Here is a 25,644-nt window from a genome sequence, read left to right as displayed (position 1 = left end):
GAGGGTGGTCTCTGCAGCTACTGGAGAATTCCTGCTTCATTTGAGATGTCCTTGGTCTCTCCTAGATTTTGAAAACCCTCAGCCTTTGGTCTTGAGGCTCCCAGCCCCAGCACGCCTCCCAGCTCTCCCCTAACTTCCTCCCCACCGCCACCACCAGCCCCGCTCCGCACTCCCCTGCCATGTCGCCGCACCCCATCCCCGAAAACTTTCAGCCAGCTCTTCAGGAGGGTCCTTCCGAATTGTGGCCTGGGAGCAGGGGGCCACGCCCCTCCCGATCGCATCTTGAGGGGCGTCAGCTGCAGACCCCCGCGCGGGCACCGGGGAGCCCTGTCCGGCCGCGGCGGCTGCAGAGCCGGGCCCGCAGGGGCTACCAGTGAGGGTACGGCCCTCCCGGGCCCCTCCGGCTGAGGAGAGGCCGACCGCATTGCAGACGCGGGCGCTCCAGCCCTTCCCGCGCCGCCGTCCCCCGGCGGGCGCCGGGGCCGCCGGGGCCGCGCCGCGGCGGGGAGCGCTCCTCTCGCGCCCTGCGCGCCCGGCGGCTTCCCTAGCCGCGCGCCGGTCCGGAGCTGGGGACCAGCGCGCTCCAGACGCCTCTGCCTTCCCCTCCCTTTGTCGGCCGCCCCTCGGGTCCCCCGGGGGTGGGGTTTCCCTTCGCGCTCGCCCCCTCCCGCCCCGCTCCTGGGCCTTCCCCTCCCCCGCCCTCCCCTATGTATGTGTCACCGCGCGCCGTGCCCGCCCGCCCACCTACCTTCCCGCTGCTCCAGAGGGGGCTCTCAGAGCTGAGGACGCGCGCGGCGCTGCTCAAGTCTCTCTCTCAGCACCCTCGCCGGCCGGCATCTGACACGGGTGCCAGGGGGCTCCGGGCGCCTTTCAGTGTCCCTTCCCTAGGCCGGCCGGGACTCCGCAACCCAGACGCTGCCGCTGCGGCCACCGCCTGAGGGGACCTGCGGACAGGACGCCGGCAGGAGGAGGGGTGCGCAGCGCCCTCCCAGAGCGTCTCCGCCTCTGCGCGGCGAGACCCGGGCTTCCTGGCCCCAGGAGACCCCGCTGCCTCGCCAAGTGTATGGGACTGAAGTTCTTGGAGAAGGGAGCCCAACTCTTCAAGGTAACCGTCTCCTGCCCTCCAGAGAGAGGCTCTCCCAGGGCGCCTGGAGAGTCGGGAGCGGTGCTGTGGCTGCCCCCTCTGTGCTGGAGGCTGTGCTGCCTCCGTCTCCCCCACCCCCCTGGGAGGTGTGTGCTGGGGGCCCCGACATCCACCGGCTGCGTCCGCAGTGGACTTGAGCAAACTTTCTGGCTGTTGCAGACTCAGAGTGAATGGGGCGAAGGGACACGTGAGGAGGGGCTCTTGTCTCCTGGTCCCCAGAATTAAGGGACCCACTTTTCAAGCCCCAGGGTTTGGGAGAATCCATAGTGGACAGAGTAGCAGCTCCAGAGTCAGGAAACTGTGGGTCCAAATCCCGCTGTGCTATTTTTGAGCTGGGGGAGTTGCTTCATCTTCCTGAGCCTTGGCCTGCCCTCTGTCAGTGGGGAAGGAGGAGGCCTCTTCAGCAGCAGAGTGGCTGAGGAATAAAGGAAATGACACGGCAGTGTGTCAGATACCCAGCAGGTGCCTAAGTAGAGGCTGAGAGAACCCTTTGGTCCCACTTCCTTGGCCACTGGGCACCTGGAGGGGTGGGGGAAAGCCAGGAGGAATTGGCAGAGCCTGGGACAGGGCTTCTGAGCTGCCAGCAAGGGAGACAAGAGCAGCGCTCTGAACATGCCACCAAGAAGGGGCATTTCTCAAGGAAAAGGAGGGGAGGGGAGGACACATGGCCATGGGTTGCCTTTCCATCTCTGGATCCCTCTGCAGAAGAAGCCAGTGATGGTGGAGCAGGAACCCTTTCTACCCCTGGGGTTGGGTAGGCAGTTGTCAATGCCAATGAAAGCCACATTCTAGGCTACAGCAAACTGTAGGGGTGGGAGTCATCTCCTACTGGGGGACAAGATCCAACCCAAACCTCTTCATCATTCTCCTCCTTGCAGTCATAGCGGGGTTCTGATGGGGTTTTTCTAGGATTTCACCACTAAGGAGCCCAGGTCTCTGCATTTTGATTGATGTGTAAATTCCAGTTCTGCCGGGGTGGGGGGGGGTGGTGGCTGGCTACAAGGAGGGAAGGGAGGAAGATGCAAAGCTGAATTGGGTTAGTGTGGCACTTTGGTTCCTGGATGCTGCGGTGGGCGGGTAGCTGACAGTCTGAAACACACTCATCTCATCTCATGATAAGTGAAAGTGAACCTAGAAAGGTGTGATCATTCACTAAAGGTTGCACTGTGACTTAGGGGTAGGGGTAGGACTAGAATCTAGGTTTTCTGAGGCCATAGTTGATCACGAGTACTGATTGAAGGGTCCGGAGGTCTGGGATCAAATCCTCCTCTCTCTTGCTTGTCTTCTGGGCTGCCAGGGAGAAGGGGCAAAGGGGCTTAGGAGGCTCTGTGAAGATCCATGTTGGCGTGTTGGCCTGTCAGTCACTGAGCCAGGAAGAGACTACTCAGGAATGGAAAAGCAATGGGGGAGAAAACCCAAAAGCTTGTTAGGGGTGAGAGTGTGGGGTTGGGGAGACGCTTCTAACCTGAAAGAAAAAATTACAGAACAAAAGATCTCTCCAGTTTAAGAAGTTTTGGATGGAGGAATTATCAAAAGGAAGAAAATCTCTCTCAGAGAAATGCTGCAGTTCCTCAGGTTACATCAAGTTGTGTTTAAATTCGATGTATTTCTGTGCAGTTTCTAGCTAAATGCCTGGTATATTCATTCATTCATTCTCTGACATCTGCTAAGCACCACCTAGGTGCCAGGCTCTGTGCTCAGTGCTGGCCCATAGCGGGTCCTCAATAAACAGAAGCTGTGATGTGACCCAAGCAAAGCTCTTAGCACAGTGCCTGCCACTGGACAAGTACTCAAAGCTGTTCCATATTATTATTATTACTGATTTTAATCTTAAGTAGAAGTTTTTCCTTCCTAGAATTTTCAGTGAAAATCATACTTAAATTGGCATTCTTCCTTTATTATTTGAAAGCCCCTCTGATCAACACAAGAGCAAAGAATCCAGAAGGGAAAACAACATATATTATTACTTCTTTGGAGGAAGTCTGTGCGCTTGAGGGGTGAGCTCCTGCGCTGTCTGGTGTGAGCCACACCTGTCCCCATGCCTTTCCTCACACCCAGGTACACATTTTGCGCCTGTCACCCTCTCACACACACACTCCTATCCCAGGCAGCCTGTACCCCCGCCTGCCAAGATGGGGCACCCTCCATCCTCACAGACCCAGAATGGCCTGTCAGACTCCCCAGTCTGAGAGGGAGTCCAAGAGAGAGCTCACCTGCTGAGCTGGTGGGAAAGAGCCATGTGGGTGGGCAGGCAGCCTGCCGGCCAAGGCAGACCCAGGTTCAAATCCTGGCTCGGCCAACTACTAGCTACATGACTTTGTCAAGCAAGGTTTCCTTGACAAAGGAAACTCAGTTTCCTCTTCTCTAAAAAGGGGATGAAAACCTCCGATTGGGGATTTTTATGAGAATTAAAAGACCCAGTGTGGGTGCCTTGTTTGGCTCTCAGCAGGTACCACAAACCTGAATTCCTCTCCTCTAGTGGTTTCTAGGCCCCTTTGGGGTCCCAGTTCTGTCTTAGTAAAAGACGGTGTGTCCAACTTTGGGTGTGGATTTTTTTAAATGATCCCTGCTAGAACCTGATCCCCCCAAGGCCCTTCTTGTTGGATACTAGGAAGACCTCAGCTGAGCCAGGGGAAGCCCGCAGGACCCTGTTCCGAGTGTCATTTTTAGTCCACTCCCACATGAACATCTAGAACAGGAGTGGTCCAGCTGCTGGTTTTGAAACTAATTTCGTGGAGGTTTAATGAAATAGGAAAGAATAATCTCATAGTGCTTCCCATGTCATAAAGGTAAGTATTGCTTCTGGAAACTTTTCTTTCTGATATATACTTATGCAGGTCTACATAAGTGTATATATGTTGATAATATATATGTATACACACAAATAGACACAAATTTGGTATTTGTATAATGTATTTCTTACTGCGGGTTGTGATCAAAAGAATTTGGAAGACTCTGATCCTGATGATATTTCTGTCTCTGAGAAATTCCTGCCTCGTGGCTCTAGCTGGCGAGCGCTGGGGCATCCTTGCTGCCCCTATAGAAACAAAACCCTTAAGTATCATGGGAGTAGAGGCAGCGAGGGATGGAAGCTGGAGGTGGGAGTGAAGGGCAAGTTCAAGGAAGAGGACAAGCCTGCTTACAAGTGGAGCAGAAGAAGGGACAGGGCTAATGGACTGCCCTGGTAAAGGGGGTCTGTGGATGGGAACACATCTTGAAATGGGAGCTGGGAGCCGTCCTCTCCTGCTGTCACCAGGCTGCCTGTGGGCCATGCTTTGGGTCCTGATGGGAGCTTTACTACCACCCTCCTTCCTTAAGAAAGCCCTGTTCCAGGGGGCAAAGGTTGGGCTGTCCGTGTGGCATCTCCCCTGGGGAGGCTGCTCTCCTTCCCCTGACCTAACAGAACAGCCCCATCCCTGTCAGGGGGTCTGGGCCCCTGGGCACGGTGGGAGCTGGAGTGGTGACTGAAGAGGATGGGTTGCTGGGGGTGGGCAAGGGTAGGGGTAGAGGGAGGGAGCGGGATTGAGGCAAAGGGAGGACCAGAGAGACAGGAATTTGTAGGGAAAACGGTAAAACGGTTCCTTTTTTCAAAAGTTGAATCCAGGGCAAGAACGGAAACGGTAGAGTTTACTTTTAAAAACTCAGAGCCTTGTTGTAAGCGGCTGAGTATGTGTGTGTGTGTGTGTGTGTGTGAGTGTGTGTATGTGTGTGCTGGGAGGGCGGCCCTGTGGGCTGGCCTGGGCGTGTAAGAGGCGACTTTTCTCCCTCTCAATGGCCTTACAGTGTATCCTAAAGAAGCTTTTTGTTAAACTCATGAATAGGTGGATTTGGGGTGTGTGATGCTGGGCACCGTGATTTGGATATTTGGTTACCTTTGAGGTTACATGTTTTTCCTTTTAAGACACACACCCAAAAAATGAGCCACCTCTGCTGCATATGGTCTTGGGGCGGGAGGGGGGTACTCCCCGTCTCTCTGTAATTGATTTGACTTGGGGAGCAAGAGTAGGAAGGAGAAACTCAAGACTGGGCAGATCTTAATGTCCAGCCTGGGAGACAGCCCCTCTCCTCAACCCCTGGACTCCGGGCCTCTGAGGTGGAACATGGCAGTTCCCAGGCCACAGATGTCCAGGGCTTCAAGGCCAGTGAGGACCCTTATTTAAGAGATGGCAAAGGGGACCAAGGCCTAGAGAGGAAAAGGTATTGTGCTCCAGGCCAGCCCAGTGCAGGTCAGTGAGGATCTGGAAGGGAACCCAGGCCTTCAGGCCCTCATCCTGAAACATACCATGCCCGTGGAAACTACTCATTCATTCATTCATTCATTCATTCTTCTTTCAGCAGCACTTGTCACATGCCAGGCACAGCACTAGGTGTGGGTAACACAGCAGTGAATAAAACAATTCACTCTTCCTGCCCTCCAGCCACTCATGGTCTAAAGGGGAAGACAGGTTATAATCAACTTGACCCTGACCCCTCATTTCTATAAAGCAGTGGTTCTCAACTGGGGAGCTATTTTGCCCCCCAGGGAACATTTGGTCGTGTCTGTAGACAATTTTTGTTGTCACCGTGGGAGAGGAGCGATACTACTGGCATCTAGTGGGTAGAGACCAGGGATGCTGCTAAACATTTACAATGCACAGGACAGTGCCTTCTCCTCAACAAGAGAGAATTATACAGCCCCAAATGTCCCTAGTGCCAAGACTAAGAAACTCTGCTCCAGATCTTCACTTAGTCATTGGGTCAGGCCATGCCCAACTGTGTGTAACAGCAGGAAGGTAAGCTGGGGGTAGGAGGGCAAGAAGGGAGAGTTTGGCAGGCAATAAAGAGGAGACAACAAATGAAAAAAGAGCCAGGGGCACAGAGGTAAAGTAGAGAGAACTTGGACTCTGGTGGCCCAGATACAGGTTGAAATCCGAACTATGAGCACTTAGACAAGTCATCTTCTCTGAGCCTCAGTTTCTGCACCTGTGAAACTGGGCTTGTGAGACAGCTGAGAGAATTCAAGATGAAGCAAATAAAGGACTTGACACAGAGTAGACCTACAATAAAATAGCAGCTGTTATGATTATCTGAGGTTTTTAAAGGTCCCACTATGGAAAGTTACAGTATCAGCAGGTACGGACATGTGATCATGAGGTCAAAGAAGGTTGCTGTTTGGGACACGGTTGCCACAATAATGCCTTCTGCTTCTGGGGGTGCAGGGTCAGCACCTCTTCACACACACAGCTCCCAGCAAGGGGTGAGAAGATGGGAGAACGGTTAGCTGCAGCAAGAAGCCCAATGTATGCATCCTCCAGTGTGTGCAGGGGGAAGAGCACTGACTTGGACTCACATGAACTGGGCACTGACTGGCTGTGTGATGTGGGGAAATTGTTTCACCTCTCTGAGCCTCAGGTTCCTTATCTGTAAAATGGATATACTAAGCCCTGCCCTCATAGGTCGAGATCCAGTGAGAAATTACTGTCCAGGAAGGGGTGCCTGTGAAGGGGTGCCTGTGAAGCCCAAGCAGGACTGTTTTGTATCTGGTGTGCATTGTGCCCAAACCAGTGCTGGGCACAGTCTGAATGAATGAATGAACAAACCAGTGGACCACTGCACTATAAATTCCTCTCAATTCTTGACAAGGAAAGTGCCAGCAACACCCAAACAGGCATCCTCCACTTTGCCACTCTATCCCAAGAAAGCCAGAAGCCAGGACCTCTGGTTCCCAGTGCCTGCTAGGGTCAGGTTACCGCACCAGGCAGCAGCGCCCTCTAGAGGGAACTGCAGGTACAGCCTTTGAGCCATTGAGCTGTGACAGTCCCAAGAGCAGGATCCCCATGCGGGGAGGGAGGTAGGAATGGGACATCAGAACTGAGGAAGCTGCTGAATAGAGGACCAAATCAGGATCAGGAACATGGAGACTTATCTCAGTGCAGGCACGTCATTGAATACCTCCATTTTCCTTTCTTTAAAATGGAACCATTACTCAACCACATGGAGTTGAAATCACAACAAATTAAGGCCTAACTGAAAGCCACTAGCCAAATGGGTGGATTTGGGAAATCAGCAAACTTCCCTGAGCCTTCTCAGAATCATGAAGCATTAGAGCACAGGGGGGACTAAGGAGACATTTAAATCACCTGGCTCCTTCATCATGCAGGTGAAGAGACTGAGTCCCAGAGAGGGGAGGGCCTTGGACTGGGAGGGCACGGGCTGCTCTTGGCAGAGCCACGGCATTAACCAGGCTTCTGAGGCTCCTCCCTCCACATCATATGTCATGTCCAAACCAGTAATAGGAGTTGCTAGGTCACATAAACACTGTGCCATCCCATCCAACTGTGGACACATTTTGTCCTGGGACCACCCATTGCCCACCCTTGGGCCACCTTCTGACTCTGTCCTTCCAGGGTCCTTCCTGGCCCCAGGGTTGCTTTTGGGAAGAAAACCCTTTAGAAGAGAAATGTCCAAGGCAAGGGAGGAGCCCAGACTCCCGTCTCTCTCAAGAAACCTGGGCTTCCTTGTCCTGGCCACCACCCTGGGTCATATGCAGGGGTATTTTCCCCAACAAACCCTGGATCTTCCCTGACCTTCCCTCCGCTACTTCCCTTCCCCATCAAGGGTGCTCCTTCCTCCTCCCGACCAAACCCCCTCACTTTGACATGCTTATTCAGATGGTTCAGGGGAACACCTGGATTTTAGGATGACTCAGGGATGTAGCAGATGTTTGCCAGTTTTACGAGGCACTGAAAAAGGGGCCTGGAAGGCTGTCACCAGAGGTAACCTCTGTCCCTAGAATCAGAAACATTTAAGGAGCTTTTGAGAAACAAGGATTCCCAGGCCTCATGTGCCCCCACAGATTGTTGATAGTGGGGGGCAGGTTAGTAATCTGCATTTTTCAAAATCTCCCCAGGTGATTCTAATGCAGTCCTGATTCTGAACCCCTAGTTTAAAGCCCAAAACAGTTCCTCTTGTTCCGTTTGGTTCTAAGCCCCTCCCTCTAGCCCTGCCTCTCAAGGTGACTTGTCCTCCCTTCCCTGCAGACAGAACTACAGCCTCTGGCCTCACCTTTGTCCTCTAGGGGAGTGAGAAAGTGGAAGCCTGCCTCCCCTCTGCTGCCTGAGACAGGGGCCCTTCTTCCTTAACACAATTGTCCTTGACCCTGGAGTAAAGTACCTTTGTCCCAAGGGGCAGAAAAAGCTAGGCCAGGGTTCCCCAAAGTAGAACATTCCTTCCAGGGATGTCAGTAGCATTGCATGTAAAAAGGATCTCATCCCTAAGGGTTAAACAGAATAAAAAGTGCCCTTTCTTGCAGGACTTCTCAATATGCTAAGGGGCATTGGAAATCTCCATCAAGTTCCTCACATTGAATGTGACCAGAGAACTCTTCTTCCCTAGAGCAGAGTGAGGGACTCAGTCTAGAGATGCTGATCTAGGCAGTCAGCCAGGTCTGATGCTGCAGCAGGAATGAGGCTGCTGCACCAGCGCCCCAGGGCCAAGCCGGGACAAGGGAGACCCCAGCAAGTAGAGCTTAAAACCCTAAAGTTCAAATGCAGTCACTGACCCAACAAGCCCTCTCCACCCCCAGGGCAAGGCTGGACCCAACCTCTCCTACCTGCTACCTTCCGTTTAAAGGGTGGTCATGTTGGAAGCTCATTTTAGTTCCTTTTTTTTCCTGGATTTAAAAGAAAAATGGGGAGAGAGGTAGAACATTCAGTGTGGTTTTCCGGAGGGTGGGGCCCTGGCTCCTTGGCTGAGTCCTGCATCTGAACACTTTCTCTCTCCAGACCTGACTGCCCTGCCTCCTACCCCATCGGCTGCAGGCCTAACACTGTGTGCTCTACTGGCTGTCTGACTCCAGGGGGCACCAGTCTCCCAGAAGTCTCAGTGAGTAGCATCCCCGGGGGGGAATGGCAGCCCCAGAGCTGAGCAAAGAGGTACCCTGTCTACCTACCTGTCTCTGTCCCCTGTCCTCACCACTCCATCGGTGGGCATCACCCCCACCCAGGGCCACACAGCCCAGCCAGGGGGCTTCTTCAGCCCTTTCCTCAGCCCTTAATTCCCCTTAGGGCAGCCTCATTCTGGGATTCCTACTTGCTTCCTAAGCCCAGCCTGCAGTGGCTTCTGCTGTAACTCGCTTTGGTGATGTTTTAAGAGACAGGGTCCCCCTGGTGTGAGGGAACCTGATTGCGTAGATTGTCTTCAAACCCATCCCTGAGGGAGAGGACTGCTATGTAGCCGGGTTGGGGATTGGAGTAGCTTTGTTAGTCAAGGAAGCTCCTAGCACTGACTCAGAGCCTTGGCCTCCTACTGCCCCCTCGACCCACCTCGGCCTCCATCGCTTGTCTCTCAGGAGCTCCCTCTGCCCTCTCAGTGCCTGGGGGTGCCTGGGCTTTACCCACGGGGGTCAGCAAGACTCTTATATACACCAAATAAGGCTCAGGCAACTTCGATGGCTGGAAACTGGCAACTAGTCTGGACTACTCCTCAGTCACTGCAAGTACCCTGTGGGATGACCTACCCTTAGATGCAGGCAGTAATCACGCCTGCCTCAGCCTTCTGGGGATTGCAGAGGCTCTTAGAAGGCCATAGAGATGTGGTCCTCTCACACTAAGAATAAAGCCCAATCCCCTTCTTTGGCCCAAGGCCCTCAGGTACTGTTTCCCTGCCGTCTCAGCATCCACGATTCACTCTCCCCTCACCCACCACCCTCCAGCCACTGGCCTCCCACTTCGTTCCCACCTCAGGGCCTTTGCCCACATGGTCTCCCCTGCCAGGATGCCCTTCCCACATCACTTTGCATAGCTGGTTCATTCTGGTCATTCAGGTCCAAATGTCACCTCCTTGGTGAAGCCTTTAAGTTGGCCACCCAATTTCAAGAAGATGAACACTTCTACCCCAACGTCCCCAGCAATCCGTTGTTGCATTTTCTCTGTAGCTTATCACTATCTAAAAGTTGCTGCTTGGTTGTTTCCCTTGGTGGTTGTCTGCCCCCTTCCCAGCCCCTCCAAGAACAAAAGCTGCATGGGACAGGAGCCCTGTCTGTCTTGATCGTCTTCTGTCTCCAACACCTAGAAAATGCTTAGCATGCAGTAGGTGCCCAGTCAAAGTCTGCTGAGTGACTTCAATCCAGTGCTTTTCAAACCATGCTCCACAAGGAGTCGGCATGGGGGCGGATGTCTCTGACACCCCTCAGGGGCCACAGAAGTGAGTTGAGAGGGGCAGTGATTGTGAGGGTCTGTGTCAGGTTCTATGAGAACAACTCTGATTTTATGTCTTTTGAAAGCCATCTTGTGGTGCATCTTTCTCTTGTCATAGATATAAAAGCTGGGACCTAGAAAAGAGTATGTCCTGGCTAGAGGTGTGGCTGTCAGAGCTGGAACAAGGGCCCAGTCTCCCAGCTCCCAATGCTCTATCTCCGGAACGTGGCAGCTGTCTAAGAACAGGCCCCACTGGCCCAGCCACCTTAGTAGCCCCATCCCACCCTGGCCAGGGCCCAGGGACTCTGCATAGTCACCTGGGCCAGCTGATGTTCTGCCATCAGCGGGACCCAGCTGAGGAGAGGACTGGCCACTCCCCTTCCAAGCTTTCCTTAGCAGTTCATGATGAATCGAATGTCTTGGGGAGCAGCTGCTTCTAGAAATAAATTTACATTTTTAGGTTCTACCACCTTTGGAGCTTCAAATTCTATCATTGGGCCACCCAACATGGACCATGGGCTATCTTTCATCTCATTTCCTGTACATCTTTCAAGCTGCAGGGTCCCAGCACTACCCATGACATGGTAGGAGGTAGGCCAGGCACTGGGGAGAGGATAGAGAACAAGACGAGGTTTCCTTGGCCTCAGAGCTCAACGTCTTCATGATTCTGAAGACCTCAGTGGGCAGCTCTTCTGCACCTTCACTGTCCACACTAAGCAACATTACCCCCGATCAGCTCTGCACCTGTCCTCTCAGGCCCCGCCCACTCTGGGCCTTCCTTGAACTCCAGCTCCACCTTGTCTTTCTTTTGTGGTGGAGTGTCCAGCGCATTGTCACCTACATTTTATTCCCAGTTCCCTTCCTGATGACATCTAGCACTTGGACTCACCAAGAAATCCATCAGGCCACTGTCTTCCAGGGGTGGAGTCAGGTCAAAGGGCTCCAGGCCCAGTTTGGCCAATTCGCCAGCAGTGTGACCTTGCCAGAGTTGATTAGTCTTGCATGCCTCAGTCTCCTTATCTGCAAATTGGGTATAATCACTCTCCCCTTATAAGTTTATTGGGAGGATAAAGCAAGATAACATAGCTAAACCAAGGTACGTAGCACAGAGCAAGTGCACTTGAAACACTCTCGAAGCTGTTCATCATGAATATCCCCGGACCCGTTCCTGGTGTCTCAGAACCTGACATTTTGTAGCAGTGGGTTGGCTGATCATGTGACTGCCTCCTCTTGCCCAAACTGAAGTTCCTCAGTTGCTCTCCTGCCCACTTATGCTCTTAAGGTAGTCATACAAGCTTGGAGCAGGAAGGGACCTGAGGGATGCAACAAGAGCCTTATGTTCCCTGCCACCTTGAAGCTAGCACAAGTCTCCCGACACACCTGGAAACTGCAGCAAGCCTACTGTACCATTGTAATGACCTCATCTTAACTTGATTATATCTGCAAAGATTCTATTTCTAGATAAGGTCACATTCACAGGTACTGGGGGTTAGAGCTTCAACAAATCTTTTGGGGTGGGGGAGAGACAAAATTCAGCCTATGGCATCCTTTATTGACTTGCTGTTATATTTTAGATCTACGCTTCATTTGTAAGATATAAAGGAATTCCTATCAGGGAAGGCAGATTAAATAAATGATATATCTTCCAATAGGTCAGTGCGTGTAAGCTAACTAGAGACTGAGCAAGTTGAGTACAAAGGATATAAATGCCCGCCTATGACCTGAACCAGACTCTCCATGTACACACACTTCATGCTGCGTCAGCAGGAAGCTCTTTGAAGTAGGTCTAATTATCCCTATTTTATAGATAGCGAAACTGAGGCAAAGTTGTTAAGTGGTAGGGCCAGGACTTGCACTCATGACTCTCTGATTATAAAGTTCATGGTTTCCTGGCTATTCTGTGCACTGTGCCCCGAGAGAAGATGAACTTCCCAGACCAGACTCTGACATCTAGCATAAGAAAGAGAAGCACCAGGGCTTGTTACCCAGTCTGGGGCCTGTCCTTCAGGGGGTGTGTGTAAAGCCCTATTTATTGCTGCACACCATGCCCTTGAACTTCATGGGGACTCCTTGGCTCAGAGTCAGGGCCACCTTTAGGAGAGGGAGCCATGAGCTGGAAAGACCTTGGGCCCAAAGTCTGTTGAACACTCACTGTGACAGAAGAAAATTCTGTTTCCCAGCAGGTTTCCAAGACTTCTAACACATAGACAACTTTCTCCCTCCTCCCTTCCTCCCTGAGACACTCCTCCCCACCTCCCCACACCAACCCTAATTGGCTGTCACCTTGGTCACTGGGGAGTCCATTGGCTTTGACCCACAAACTCCAGTTCTCCTAACGGCCAGGACTGGAGCTTATTTTCTACTGCGATTGTCCTGAATGTAGACTCTTTTTTTTTTTTTTTTTTAGAAGGACGTAAGCTCAGCTTTTTATTTATTTATTTATTTTTTTGGCTGTGTTGGGTCTTCATTTCTGTGCAATGGGTTTCTCTAGTTGCGGCAAGTGGGGGCCACTCTTCATTGCGGTGCATGGGCCTCTCACTATCAGGGCCTCTCTTGTTGCGGAGCACAGGCTCCAGACGTGCAGGCTCAGTAGTTGTGGCTCACGGGCCTAGTTGCTTCGCGGCATGTGAGATCTTCCCATACCCGGGCTCGAACCTGTGTCCTCTGCATTGGCAGGCAGATTCTCAACCACTGCGCCACCAGGGAAGCCCCTAGATTTTTTTAAAGGATATAAAATTTTATTTTTAGAAACATGTTTCCTTTAAAAAATAAGAGAACAACATAGAAAGTTTAGGAAATAAAAATGCTCAAAATGGAAAAAATTAAAATCTACTGTAAACTCTCCCCCAACAATGACCAGAGTTAAATTTCTATATATTTTTCTGGCCTTTTTTCTGTGAATAGGTATACGTAAGAACAGAATGGAATTGCATTCTACATATTATTTTGCAACTTGCTTTTTGAGCTTTATGATATAGGGTGAACATGTTTCCAAATCAGTAAACAGTTTTCCATAATTGGACTATTCTACATGCCAGGCTCTCTATTGGACACAGTAGGGAATACAAAAGGAGAAATTAAAAGTTTTCCCTGACTTTCCGGAAAGCCCACAAGCTAGGTCGGAGAAAGTGATGTGTGCTCGTCATGTGATGCAGAGAGCCCTAGTTCCTTGCCCTCATACAGCTGATTGTGGAGCTGTGAGTGAATTTTTCCATCAAGGGAAATTGGCATCAGGCTATCCTGGGTTGGAGGCTCAGCTACAGTGCAGTGGTGGTCACTGGGAGAGACCATGCTTTAGTAAGAAACTCTGCAGGCATTCCGCTGATGGGTCTGTGTTCCCAGTGAGCCAGAGACAAGGGGCTCAAATTTGCTGCTCCCAGAGTTGGCCTTTGTTCCCTCATTTCTCTGAGTGAGAGCATTTTGAGGCACCACACGTGTATCTAGGGTTTAATGACATGTATTTCTCATACAGCATGGCCCTCCTAACAAGCAATTCATCTGCTGCTCAGATAAACAACAGTCCCACCCAGTAATGGAAGAAAGATGATTGTGTTCAACTCTTTAGGAGAGAATGTGGGGGGCTCCACCATGACACCTTCCTAAGAGATTTTCAGGGTGAGTTTTGATTATACCTGGTTTCCATCTTGTGTGCGGCTTTAGAGCCCAACCCCATGAAGATGCAGCTCCTCTCTGGGGTATGTGAAGGCGTCCCAGGATGCTGGAGGCCAGGCGGTACCCGGGAGAGCCCTGATTACGTGAAGGCCTCCTTGGATATAAAAAACAGTCCAGAAAAACATGGAACCTGTCCAATAGAAATAGCATGCAAAGATCTCTAGATGTTTCCAGTTACGGATATATATTTGCCTCCTCAAAAGGAAAGACAGTAGTCCAGTTCATAGAGACAGAAAGTAGAATGTGGTAGCCAGGGGCTGGGGGAGAGGGGAGGAGGGGAAATGGGAGTTATTGTTTAATGGGTACAGAATTTCAGTTTTGCAGGATGAAAGGTGTTCTAAAGATGGATAGTGGTGATGGTTAAGAAACAGGGCTTCCCTGGCGGCGCAGTGGTTGGGAGTCCGCCTGCCGATGCAGAGGACACGGGTTCGTGCCCCGGTCCAGGAAGATCCCACATGCTGCGGAGTGGCTGGGCCCATGAGCCATGGCCGCTGAGCCTGCGCATCCAGAGCCTGTGCTCCGCAACAGGAGAGGCCACAGCAGTGAGAGGCCTGCGTACTGCAAAAAAACAAACAAACAAACAAACAAAAAACAATGTGAATGCACTTAATGCCACTGAACTATAAAATATGTGAACTTGAAAATAGTTAAGATGGTAAATGTTATGTTATGTGTATTTATCACAGCTTTTTAAAAAAGGAGATCCATTTGTTAAAAAGGGAAAGGTAACTTTCTTGTGAGGACAATGTTGTTGAAGAAACCCTGACTGGGAGGCAGCAGATGGCATGAATCCCTAGAAGGCGCTTTCATGAAGCTCGCTGCTCTGGCATCCTGTCGGGAGGCTGTTGGGCACCATAATCCTGACAGCCTTGCAGGGCACAGTTACACAGCCAGGAACAGCTGGCAGAGAACTGGGGACACGCCAGGGACAGCTGGAAAGGGAGGAAACGGGAGCGGGGTGGGGGCAACATCATCTCGCCGATGTTTGCACCTCTTCGCCGACTATTCTCGAACAAGTCAAGAGTCAGAGAAGTCTGTGAGGGGCTCAGAGAGCAAGCTCTCTGCCTCTTGTGAGGTCTTATTCTACAGCACCGAGGCGCCTTGGTGCTTCGAGTCAAAATGCGAAGCCTCCCCGTGTAGGAGGCACACGACCAATGTCCGTTCTTTGAATCGTGCTTTTAAGCTGAGGCCACAGATTGTCAAAGGTCTTTGGGTGACAAGAACAAACTCGTGACAGGCTGCATCCTCAGCACCTGCCCCCATCCCTGGCACGGGCATGGGAAGCAGAGAATTGGCTAGGAGCACTGGTTTTGGAGTCAGACTAATCTGGATTTGAATTCTGGCTCGGCCACTCCTTGGCTGTGGGATTTACGGTAAGTCATTTACCCACGCTGAGCCTCGGTATCCTCCTTTCTAAAAATGGGACTAGTAACGGTGCCCCTCCCAGGATGACTGTGAGCCTTGAATGACATGATTTGTTTGTTCACACTGCTGCTGCGCACCGTGCCCGGCCTGGGCTCAACCTTCAACAGACAGCCATTTTTAGAGGAAGTAGTTATGGTAGGTGCTCGTGGGCGAGGGAGGCCCAAGGATGGGCAAGCCCAGTGGGTGAAATTTCCCTGCAGAGGCAGACAAATGCTCTAGGAGCATGTGCTCCTGCTGTAATGGAGGAGGTGAACCTGATCACCATGGGGACTTCACAGAGCAAGGATCAGCCAGCAGAGATAGTGGGGGCTGTGATTTTCTCCTGACACACACCTTAGATCGGGTCATTCCCCAAACCCCCGAGAGCCCCCCATCACCTACAGAATAAAGCCAAACTGGAGGCTCCTCAGAATCTGGCCCAACTTTGTTTCTAACTTTATTTGATCCTTCACCAGTTGGATCCACTCCTTTCGCCATGCCTTTGTTCATGTGGTCCCTTCCTCCTAGAATGCCCTCTCCCTACCTCCACATGCCCAGAGTGTCCTCATCTTTCAAGGCTCAGCTCAAAAGCCACCTCTTCTTCAAAGCTCTCTCAGGTCCTCCCAACAGGAGTGATTTCTGTATCGCAGCTTCTGGAGCCCTCTCATTGAGAGAGGCTCCCCCCTTGTATTGTAGGATTTATTCCCATATCTTATCTCCCATCTCCCACAGTGAGCCCCAGGGGTGGATTCACACTGGTCCTTCCTTAAATCCCCCTCATCACCTGCCGCAGAGTTTTCCACATGGTGGGTGTTTGACAGAGGAAACGAGAGAGGGAGGAGGGCCAAGAAGTCCTTGGAACTTTTCCAGATGAAAGGCAATTATTCCTTCCACATGAGGGCCAAAAAAAGAATGCTCGGCTCTTCAGAGCACATGCACCAAGAAGGGAAAGCAGTGTCACTGACGGACGGCTGTGGGAAGAAGAGGGCTTGTCCACTGTCTTGTCCACTCAACCCACACTGAACCACCCTGGGCAGGACAAACTAACCTGATGTAGCAGAAAGGTGCAGTTTCAGGAGGTCTCCAAGACCTCCTCTTGGTCCAGTAATTCACTAGAAGGACTCAAAGAACTCAGCAAAGCTGCTGTGCTCACAAGTTACGGTTTATTACAGCAGACGAATACAGATCAAAATCAGCAAAAGGAAGAGGCACACAGGACAGGGTCCCAAAGAGACCGGGCATGAGCATCCAGATGTGCTCGCCCAGGGCATTTTGTGGACAATGCTTACTTCTCCCAGCAACAATGGGTTACAGTATGCACAGAGTGTTGCCAGCCAGGAAAGATCACTTGAGCCTGGCTGTCCAAGGTTTTCACTGGAGGTTGGTCATATAGACATGGCTGACCATGCACATGGCTGACCTTAGTTTCCAGCCCCTCCAGAGGTCACGTTGATATCACATGACCCAAGACCCCCACCGTAAATCACACTGTTAGCATAGACTATCCAGCATGGCCTAAGGCCCCCAGCTAAATAAGGGCTTAGAGATTACCTTCTGGGAGCCAGGTCCACAGCTCCCATTGGCTCTCAAAGAGAAGCATGACACAAAAGGAGCTAAGTGGATGTTCTCTATGAAGTCTTCCCAGTCCTGGAATCAGGGCATGCAAACTAGAGTCAAAAGAATGAGGTTTGATTCCAAATGACTAGACCCCAGGACTAAACTCCAAGAACGTGCATCCGCCCCTAGAGTTTAAGAGGTTGGGCTAGTTGCCCCTTGTTTCCTTTCAGCGGCATCTCAGGCACCTGGCCCTCGGCTTTGTTCAGGAATTTGGCTGTAACCCCAAATGCCTGGTGGCCCTTTCTGGCAAGGACCCTCGGCTTCTAGAAACCATTACTGAAGATCATTTTTGAAACCTGGGCTCAGTTTCTACCCAGAGAGGCCACCAAGGAGTCATGCTTGGTCCCCTAGCCCCTTCCCAAACTTCTGCAGGAAGGAGCATTCTGTCCTGCCAGGTTGGTGATCAGCGCCAAGTTGAGGGAACTCAGTTCTCGGCCCAAATTCCTGCCCCAAGAAAGGTGCTTGTGCCTGATGGAAAGTTTGGGCTGAAGGATACTCTTCCAAACTCCCAGGCCTGATATTTACACAACGTCTGAAATTAATGCAGAGAAAACCTCCAAAGTGCCCAGGCTGGAACGGAAGGCTGAGAACAGGAAGGGGCATGTCCCAAGTACCAGGTTTTTTTCCACAAAGAGAGCAGGGCAAAGCTCAGTCCCCGGGTGAGTGAATCAGAATCCATTAATCTTGCTGTGTACCACTCTCCACTTTAAACTGGTTTTACAAGGAAATTGCAATTGGGAGTGGGGAGAGGTGGGAATAACGGGGAAAGGTTGGTGGTGCTGAGCTGAATTCTTCCCTCTGGTGCCCACCCTGGTCCAGTCATAGGCTTCGGGGCCAGGTTTGGCTGCTTCCCTCCCACCCTAGGAAGTTCCATCATGGCTGGCCTTCCTTCCCAGCTCTGGACTTGATTCACTCCCGGCACCTTAGAAAAGCAGCCTTCATCAGGCTGCCAGCATGACTCTGAGTTCTGTTTTGTCCCTGGATGCTATCTCCTGGGTCACCCACTACTCCCTGCTTGGTGGTCCCTGGGCCCATCCTGACCACTCCTGGTCCTCTCTTAACAGGAGAGGAGGGTGGATGAATCTTTCCAGGGGCCATGGCATGCTCTAGGCTACCCCTGTTAGCCGCATTTGGAGTTACCCTTCCTCCTAGAGCTTCTAACATATTCCAGGACTGTGGAGGCAAGAATGCTTTGAAATCACTTGCAACAGTTATGATCAGTCTTAAGCTTAACACTCCTTCCATTCCAGAACTTAATCCAGAAAGAACATTGCCCATTCATGAAGCACCATTCATTCATTTATTCAGCAAATATTTGTTGAACACCTGCTATGTGACAGGCACTGTTCCAGGCACCTGAAGTGTGTAGAGTAGTAAGTGAAGCAGACAAAAGTCCCTGCCCTCATGGAGTGTATATTCTAGGAGGGGAAACAGACAATAAACAAACAAACAGAAAATGGCAATAATTTCTAATAATGATAATGATATAAATAAACAATAATGGGGTGACATGACAGGGAGGCACTGGGTAGGGTTGAGGGAACAAGGTGGTCAGGGAAGGGACCTTTGAACTGAGGCTGAAATGATGAAGAGTGGCCAACTAGTGAAAGATCCAGAAAAGTGTACCAGGAAGAAGGAAGTGCAGGTACAAAAGCCCTTAGAGGGAAACAAGTTTTTATGTTCAAGAAACAGCTAGGGGCTTCCCTGGTGGCGCAGTGGTTGAGAGTCCGCCTGCCGATGCAGGGGACACGGGTTCGTGCCCTGGTCTGGGAAGATCCCACATGCCCTGGGCCCGTGAGCCATGGCCGCTGAGCCTGCGCGTCCGGAGTCTGTGCTCCGCAACGGGAGAGGCCACAACAGTGAGAGGCCCGCGTACGGCAAAAAAAAAAAAGAAAAGAAACAGCTAGAATGTGGCTGGGAATAGAGGTAGGATGAGGTGTGTGCAGGAGCGAGGGCATATCATGTAGGATACTTACAGGCCATGGGGACGGGCTGGACTTCATTCTAAGGACATTCGTCCTGTTCTGCCATGAAATATAGTTCAAGATCCCTTTTTTTTTTTTTTTTTTTTTTTGTGGTACACGGGCCTCTCACTGTTGTGGCCTCTCCCATTGCGGAGCACAGGCTCCAGACGCGCAGGCTCAGCGGCCATGGCTCACGGGTCCAGCCGCTCCGCAGCATGTGGGATCTTCCCTGGCCGGGGCACAAACCCGTGTCCCCTGCGTCGGCAGGCAGACTCTCAACCACTGCACCACCAGGGAAGCCCAGGCCAAGATCCCTTTTGCTTTAGCTGTCCCTCCTGACCTGAGCTCAGCATCCCTGACTCATTCAAGGTTCCAGTGTGATACAAGCTCCCTTCCTCTATCTCCTCCTGCCACACCACCCGACAGGACCAGACTACTCAGGGGACATAAAGACTTCTGTTTGATAATTTAAAGGAAATTAGAAGTTTAGAGCAATTTGTCATGGGAATCATCATTCCCTGCCTCTCCTCCTAACTGGAAATTAGCCATTTCCAGAGGCCTCATCCATGGATATTCTGACCAGAGCTGCCAAGAGACTTCCCCAAGCTCACCCAGATAGCAAGTGATGAATCAACGGTATGAATTCAGGTTGTATTTTTAAGGTACCCACCTTCTCCCAAACCATATTGTCTCCCTGGAAACTGAGAAGAGGCCATTTGAGGAAATTGCATGGGGTTCAAAGTAGACCCCAGAGAGAAGATGAAGAACAGAATATCTCTTGTCACAATAGATCAGTTATTACTAGCAAGGACCTTTATTGGTGGGTGAAGGGAATCATGACAGAAAGGCCAGAGAGAGGAGAAATTGATGTTTTCTAGAGTCTTTTATGTGCTCTGTGCCCTGAACCAGGGTCTACTCCTTCCAATTTCCCATTGTGCACATCACCCACCTCCGCAGGGAGGGCCTTTACCTTCAAACCTACATAGACCTTCAGCAAACCAAGGCCAGTGCTGTTTTTGTTGTGGGACGAGCATCCTCCTGGCCCCTGGTAAGGACAGGGAGTTTGGCCACAGATTGACGTTGGCAGAAATAGCTCATTGGGCTGATGTCTGAAGCTGAAATTCAGAAAGGGCTTCCTTCCCTTGAGTCGCCTCTCCCTGCGAGGGGTTGGCCAGTTCTTCTAGCTGGTGGAGGCAAGGGTCCTCATGTGGCAGGGCGGGACATTAGAAAGGTCCAGAACACCCAGCCCAAGGGAGGGCTCTACTGACTTTTCTGGTGAGTTGGCTGACAGGAGGCCAATTATTCATGAGCAAGTGATGTTCATGCCTTTGCAGACACTGGCTGAGACATGGCGCATTCAATCAAGAATGACTTGATTGGAGCTCTTTTAAAAACCAGCCCTGAAGACCCCTGGAAAGAAGTTAACAAGGGCTGCCTGCAGCCCAGCAGAGCAGAATTGGATTTGTGCAGTGGCCATCTTTTTTTGGACCCCCCTCAGGCAATTTGCCTGAAGGACTTTGGGGAAGAGCTGCCATGTTGGGCTGCAGGGGCCATTCCTCCATTGGACTTCTAGGCACAGAGGGAAAGACAGGACTCAAAGCTCTGGCTGGGGACCTCCCTGCTGATGGAAGGTCCAAGAGTGGGTTAGGACTCTCACTTGGGAATTCACCTTATCCAGATTGGACCCTGTGTTAATCTTTGTCAAGATCCCCCCAGCCCTGCCCATATTCCAGGTGCTCTGTAGTCCTGGGCAGAGCTGGAGTAAATGTGGATTTCCCTCTGATGAACTAATTAGGGACTCATTTTACGCTCTACCAATCCCTAAAACCCTCTGGATCTGAAATTCAATGAGAACATCCCCTATCTTCCCCTTAATTTAAATATGTTTGTTGACTGAAGAGTGGAATGAATGAGTAAAACTAATGAATGTAGAGGGGCTGGGAATGTTGAGAAGAAACATGGAATTTATAGCCATAAGACATGGGTTCCAAGCCAAGTTCAGCCACTTACTATCTGTGTGACTTTTGGCAAGTTGCTTAACCTCTCTGAGCAGTCATCTCACAATCTGTAAAGTGAGGATAACAAAACCAATCTTTGAAAGGTTTTTTTAAGCATGGCGTTATGTACCATTATGATCAGAGTATAGTTCCTGGCACATAGTAAGCCCTTCATAAAGGTAGTCTTCAGATGGTCCCTGAAACCACTGTATAAGCTGATTCTGACTGTAAGATACTCACTGTTGCTGGAGGGTGGAACCGGGAGGGCTGCCCTCAGTCAGTGAACACGGAGAAGCTCTGAGAGTGACAGGTCTTGTGTCACTGGATACGACCCCAGCAGCATTAGGATCTTACTTACAGTCCAGAATTTTACTTGAACCCACATCCTGTGCCCAGGCTTGGTGCGAATGCAGGAATGAGCCTAGGTTAACCAAGTTGGTGGGGGAGGGGGTCCCATGGTTTGTTATCATTGCAGATCAAAAGCCCATCCTCATGGGCCATCATTTAAATTAGATAGAGGCATAAACTGTATTTGGGTGTAACTTCTTATCAAGTCAGCACGTGTTGGTTGTGGAGCTACTACATGCAGAGCCCTGTCCTCGGCGACCACGGCAGGTGCTCAGTGCGGCTATGCTAGACTGAATGCCGTGATGGGTGTACATGATGCAGCTGTTCTCTTCTCCTTCCTCAGTGAGGGAGGATTCAGTTGGACAAGACTTAGGAAAGGAGACAAAATTTACTGAGAGCCACACAGTGTCTCTCATTTAATCCCCACGAAAGCCCTATGCGATAGATCCTATTTGATCAGCACTTTAGAAGTAAGGAAACCAATCCTTCAAGGGCTTAAATAATTGGGCCAAGATTTTATGTTCCCATATAAGTATCAGGACTGTGAGTTAACAGCATCTATGTGACTCCACAGCCATCTTCTCACTACACAGCCCTGCCCTCCACCCAAGCCATTCCACCCAGCCACCCAGCCACCCACACACCCCCATAAGTGCTTGGCCTGGTAGTTTAAACCAGCGGTGGGAAAGAAGTCACAAGCTGGGATGTATTCATTAATTAATTGGTGGTAACAGCAAGGAATGACAAGAACATGGGCGGAAAGGAGATGGTTTCAGGCCAGGGCACCTGGAAGTTCCCAGGAGGTAGCATTTGCACTGCGTTCAGATAAGGCTGATTAGGTCAGATGTAGAGCTGTTCTACAGATGTAGAGTCTTCTGGAAAGAACAAACTGTGTGAGCAAAAGGAAGGATGGGAAAGTGCAGGGCCAGACCCAAGCCAAGGGCACTGCTGGGAGATAAGCCCATGGCCACATTTGCAGAGATACCAGGTATGGACCTGTGTCATTTCTTGATTTCTTTATTTTTTCTCCCAATTCCACCACTTGAGCCTTGCTCCTCTCCTTAGAGCCTCCCCTAATTCCTCTGAGACTTAGACAGGACCCCCACAACCTCACAGCTCCCCTCTTTGCATCCTGCTGCCCCTCACTTCTTCCCCAGCACATTGAGGGCACAAGGGACATCTTTCCAAGTGGGCTTGAACTTTCCCAGATAATGCTGTTCTTGGTGCAGGGGCAAGTAACAGATGATCTGGTTCTTAACCATGGGGGAGACTGTGATGTGACTGTGAGATGTGACTCACTCTGACCCCATATCAAATGAGTCTCTCTTCTGAACTGTGTGGAGCTGGCATTTAGAATCTCAGAGAACTCCAGGGCCAATTTTCCCACTCTGTCCCATGTCAAAGATGGAAAAACTGACGCTCGGGGTCATACAGTCATTCTAGGCAGGGTCAAGGTTAGGATCCAATGCCCGCTCACTGATGTCTGCTATCTCTGGGTATAGGTTTGTCTCCATCTGCTAGGCTATAAGCAACTCAGAGGAAAACCCTTCCTCCCCACCTCATTGTGCCCTTCTGTCTAAGCACAGTGCTGCTTGAGGCCAATCCTAGACAAAACTATGGGCTTGAAAGGTCGATCTACAGCCCCCCACCCACTGCCAGCAGCCTTTTTCAGAGGACCCACTTAATTGCTCAGAAAGCAGGAAAACATTTGCAGAATTTACTTTGCTTTGGTGATGACCAAGCAAGTAACACAATAGGAATAAGGAAATCAACTATATGGGAAAAGATATAGATGGAGAGAGAATATGGAAAAGGGAGAGAAGAGAAAGAGGAGGAAATACAAAAACAGTATTAGCATCCATGAAAATTACCTTCACAGTGTTCCTGGGGTGAAGCTTGCATTCTGATTCCAGTTTGCAGTTAGGAAAACTGAGGGCTTGTATATGTTCTCCTGGAATCAGTTTCCTGGCTCCCCTTTTGCACACCACCCCCCACCATGTCTATTTAGAATATGTGGAAAATTAGCAGCTGCAGTTGGGGTCACTCTGGCCAGATGTGTCCTTGGTGTGGGAGCCCTACCACTTCCCCTATGCTGGGTTTAAAACTCCAATCTCAAGTGCATATGCCACCACTTGAGATGCATGGATCCATGAGTGGTAAGAGAAGAGGCACCACTGGGAAGTTAGCCTGCAAATAAATGATGTGCTGGAGGCTGGTGGCTAGGGGAATGGCTGACCTTGGTCCTCTTGAATCTCTCCTCAGGACTTAAGTCACAGACACAGAGCTTCTTGGGTACTGACAAATCTTACTGGTCAACCCGTCTACTAAATTCCAGCATCCACCCATTCGTTTAACAAGTAGGTGTCAAATACCATTTTTTGTTGTTCCCGACCCCCAACCCACTCCCCACCCGACCCGCACTGTGTGAATTAACACAGGAGGACTTTTTTTTTTTTTCACTTAAGGCTTGATTTTAACTTTAAGGAGGTCACAGTCTGCATGATGAGGCCAAGCTAACGTATGTAAAACAATAGAGAAAAATAAGTGCTAAAGTGGCTGTACAAGCAGTCACAGTTGGGAGAGCAGAAGTGAGGGGCAGGGCCTGATGAGACTTCGCGGAGGACACGGGGGCCCTGCAGGGTCAGGGAAGGGGGAGTGGATACATTCACTTAACCAGCAAACATTTGCTGAGTCCACACTAATGTAGCTGTCAGGCTGGGCCTGGGAATATGACATGGAGATGACTGTGACCCCACCCTGCCCTCAGGCTGGCAAACTGGCCTTGGTTTCAGGGTCAGCTTCAGAACTCATGCAGGACAGCAAAACGAAGGAAGAATTAAGGCTTCATTAGAAAAGGAGAAGTGCTCATTACCCTTCTGCCGGCTGCCTTCTTTATTTAGTGTTAGTGACTTCCAGGAGTGTGCTGGTAAGCCCACTCTCAGAAAAGGAAAGAAGAAAAAGAAAAGCCCTTGTTCATAGTGTTTCCTCATTTCCATGGTGTAGATACTCCCATCATGACCAATTTCAAGCACTGGCTCTCCCTGGAGCCCTGGGAAGGGAAGACCCTGGTGGGGGGGGTGACACTCCTGGGCTGCACCTGGACTATGACCTTCCCAAAGTCACACACTGTCACACACTGTACTGATGCACTAGCATTAATCATTACTGCTGTGCGCATCACAAGCAAGCAATATATGTCTCTAGCTGAGATTTATTGACTGCAAAATGGTCTACCTCAAAGGCCCGTGTCCCTCATGGGTGCTCAACAGATGTGGGCCTCCAGCCCAAGCCTCCTCCCTCAGAGGCCTGGGGTTGAAGGAGGTGACTTCTAAGGTTCTTGGGCCTCCATTTGTTCATTCATTCATTCATTCATTTGGTAGATATTTCCTAATTGCCCTCTCTCTCTGCTGGATACTCTGCTGGGGACCAGGGAGACAGTGAGGAGCAAGCAGACACAGTCGCCGCCTTGTGGAGCTCACAAACCTGGCATTAAGACAGCCAGTCCTGAGAACTCGGGACCAGAACGCTGGTCCTGGCTCCATCTCCAACTTACTGTGTGGCCTTGAGCAAATCACTTACCTCCTTTGGCCTCGGTTTCTTCACCTGTAAAATGGAAGAGTTGGACTTGATGTTCACTAAAGTCTATCCCAGCTTTGACTTTCTGTGGCTCCAGGGAGGGAGGAGAAGCCACATGAGGAACATTTGAAGGGACTAGGAATGTCTCCATAGGAGAACAGCAGATGGGAGAGCAGATTAGACCCCTGAAGATCTGGCATGAGTCCCATAAAAGAGGAGTGGGCTTGTTTAGTGTGGTCCCTGAGGGTAGAACTCATGGGTGGAAATTGTAATAGGGGTGGGTCACCCTGACTCCATCTTGAAATATATTGAGCACAATTGGAGCTGTCCAGCCATGGGTGGGTCACCCCGTGAAGGAATGAGCACTTCCTGTTCGATTAGAGGCTGAAGACCACCTGTCCCGGCCACATAGAAAGGATTTCCGGCAGTGAGGTCATGATTGCAAAACCCCAAAGCCATCAGTTCTGAAGGAACCAAAAGCAGTCATTTGGTCCACTGTGCTATGTGGAAGAAGCAAATAGGATGCAAAAAGGATTACAACTCCATGAAACGCAAGTAGATGCCTAAGGAAAAAGACCAGAAGGAAAACTATCAAAACACGAATAATGGTTGGATTAGGATTGAGGATTATGGTGATTTATTTTCTCTAGTTTCTTATTTTCCAAAGTTTGGTAGGGTGGTGATGTTGTTTTTGAAGCAAACGCAGTTTTATTCTTTATAGAAAGTCATCTAGTCCAACCCTCATC

General features: G+C 50.7%; 1 protein-coding gene across 3 annotated transcripts in view; it reads left to right on the top strand.

Annotated features, from left to right (window-relative positions):
- Window positions 1–771: 771 nt before the first annotated feature.
- The window catches only part of ACAN (aggrecan), a 64,639-nt gene continuing 39,766 nt past the window's right edge, over window positions 772–25,644 (top strand). For 2 of the 3 annotated variants that reach the window (XM_032624520.1, XM_032624522.1), the window contains exon 1: window positions 772–1,105. The gene's annotated coding sequence lies outside the window, so the exon portion shown is untranslated. Of the gene's footprint in view, window positions 1,106–23,576; window positions 23,680–25,644 lie in introns of those variants that run through there. The other variant, XM_032624521.1, reaches the window with a different exon arrangement.

This window comes from Phocoena sinus, chromosome 2 (genome assembly GCF_008692025.1).
Source record: "Phocoena sinus isolate mPhoSin1 chromosome 2, mPhoSin1.pri, whole genome shotgun sequence".
Lineage (NCBI taxonomy): Eukaryota > Metazoa > Chordata > Mammalia > Artiodactyla > Phocoenidae > Phocoena > Phocoena sinus.
Note: the sequence above shows the minus strand (reverse complement) of the source record. Positions and strands in the feature narration are given on the sequence as shown.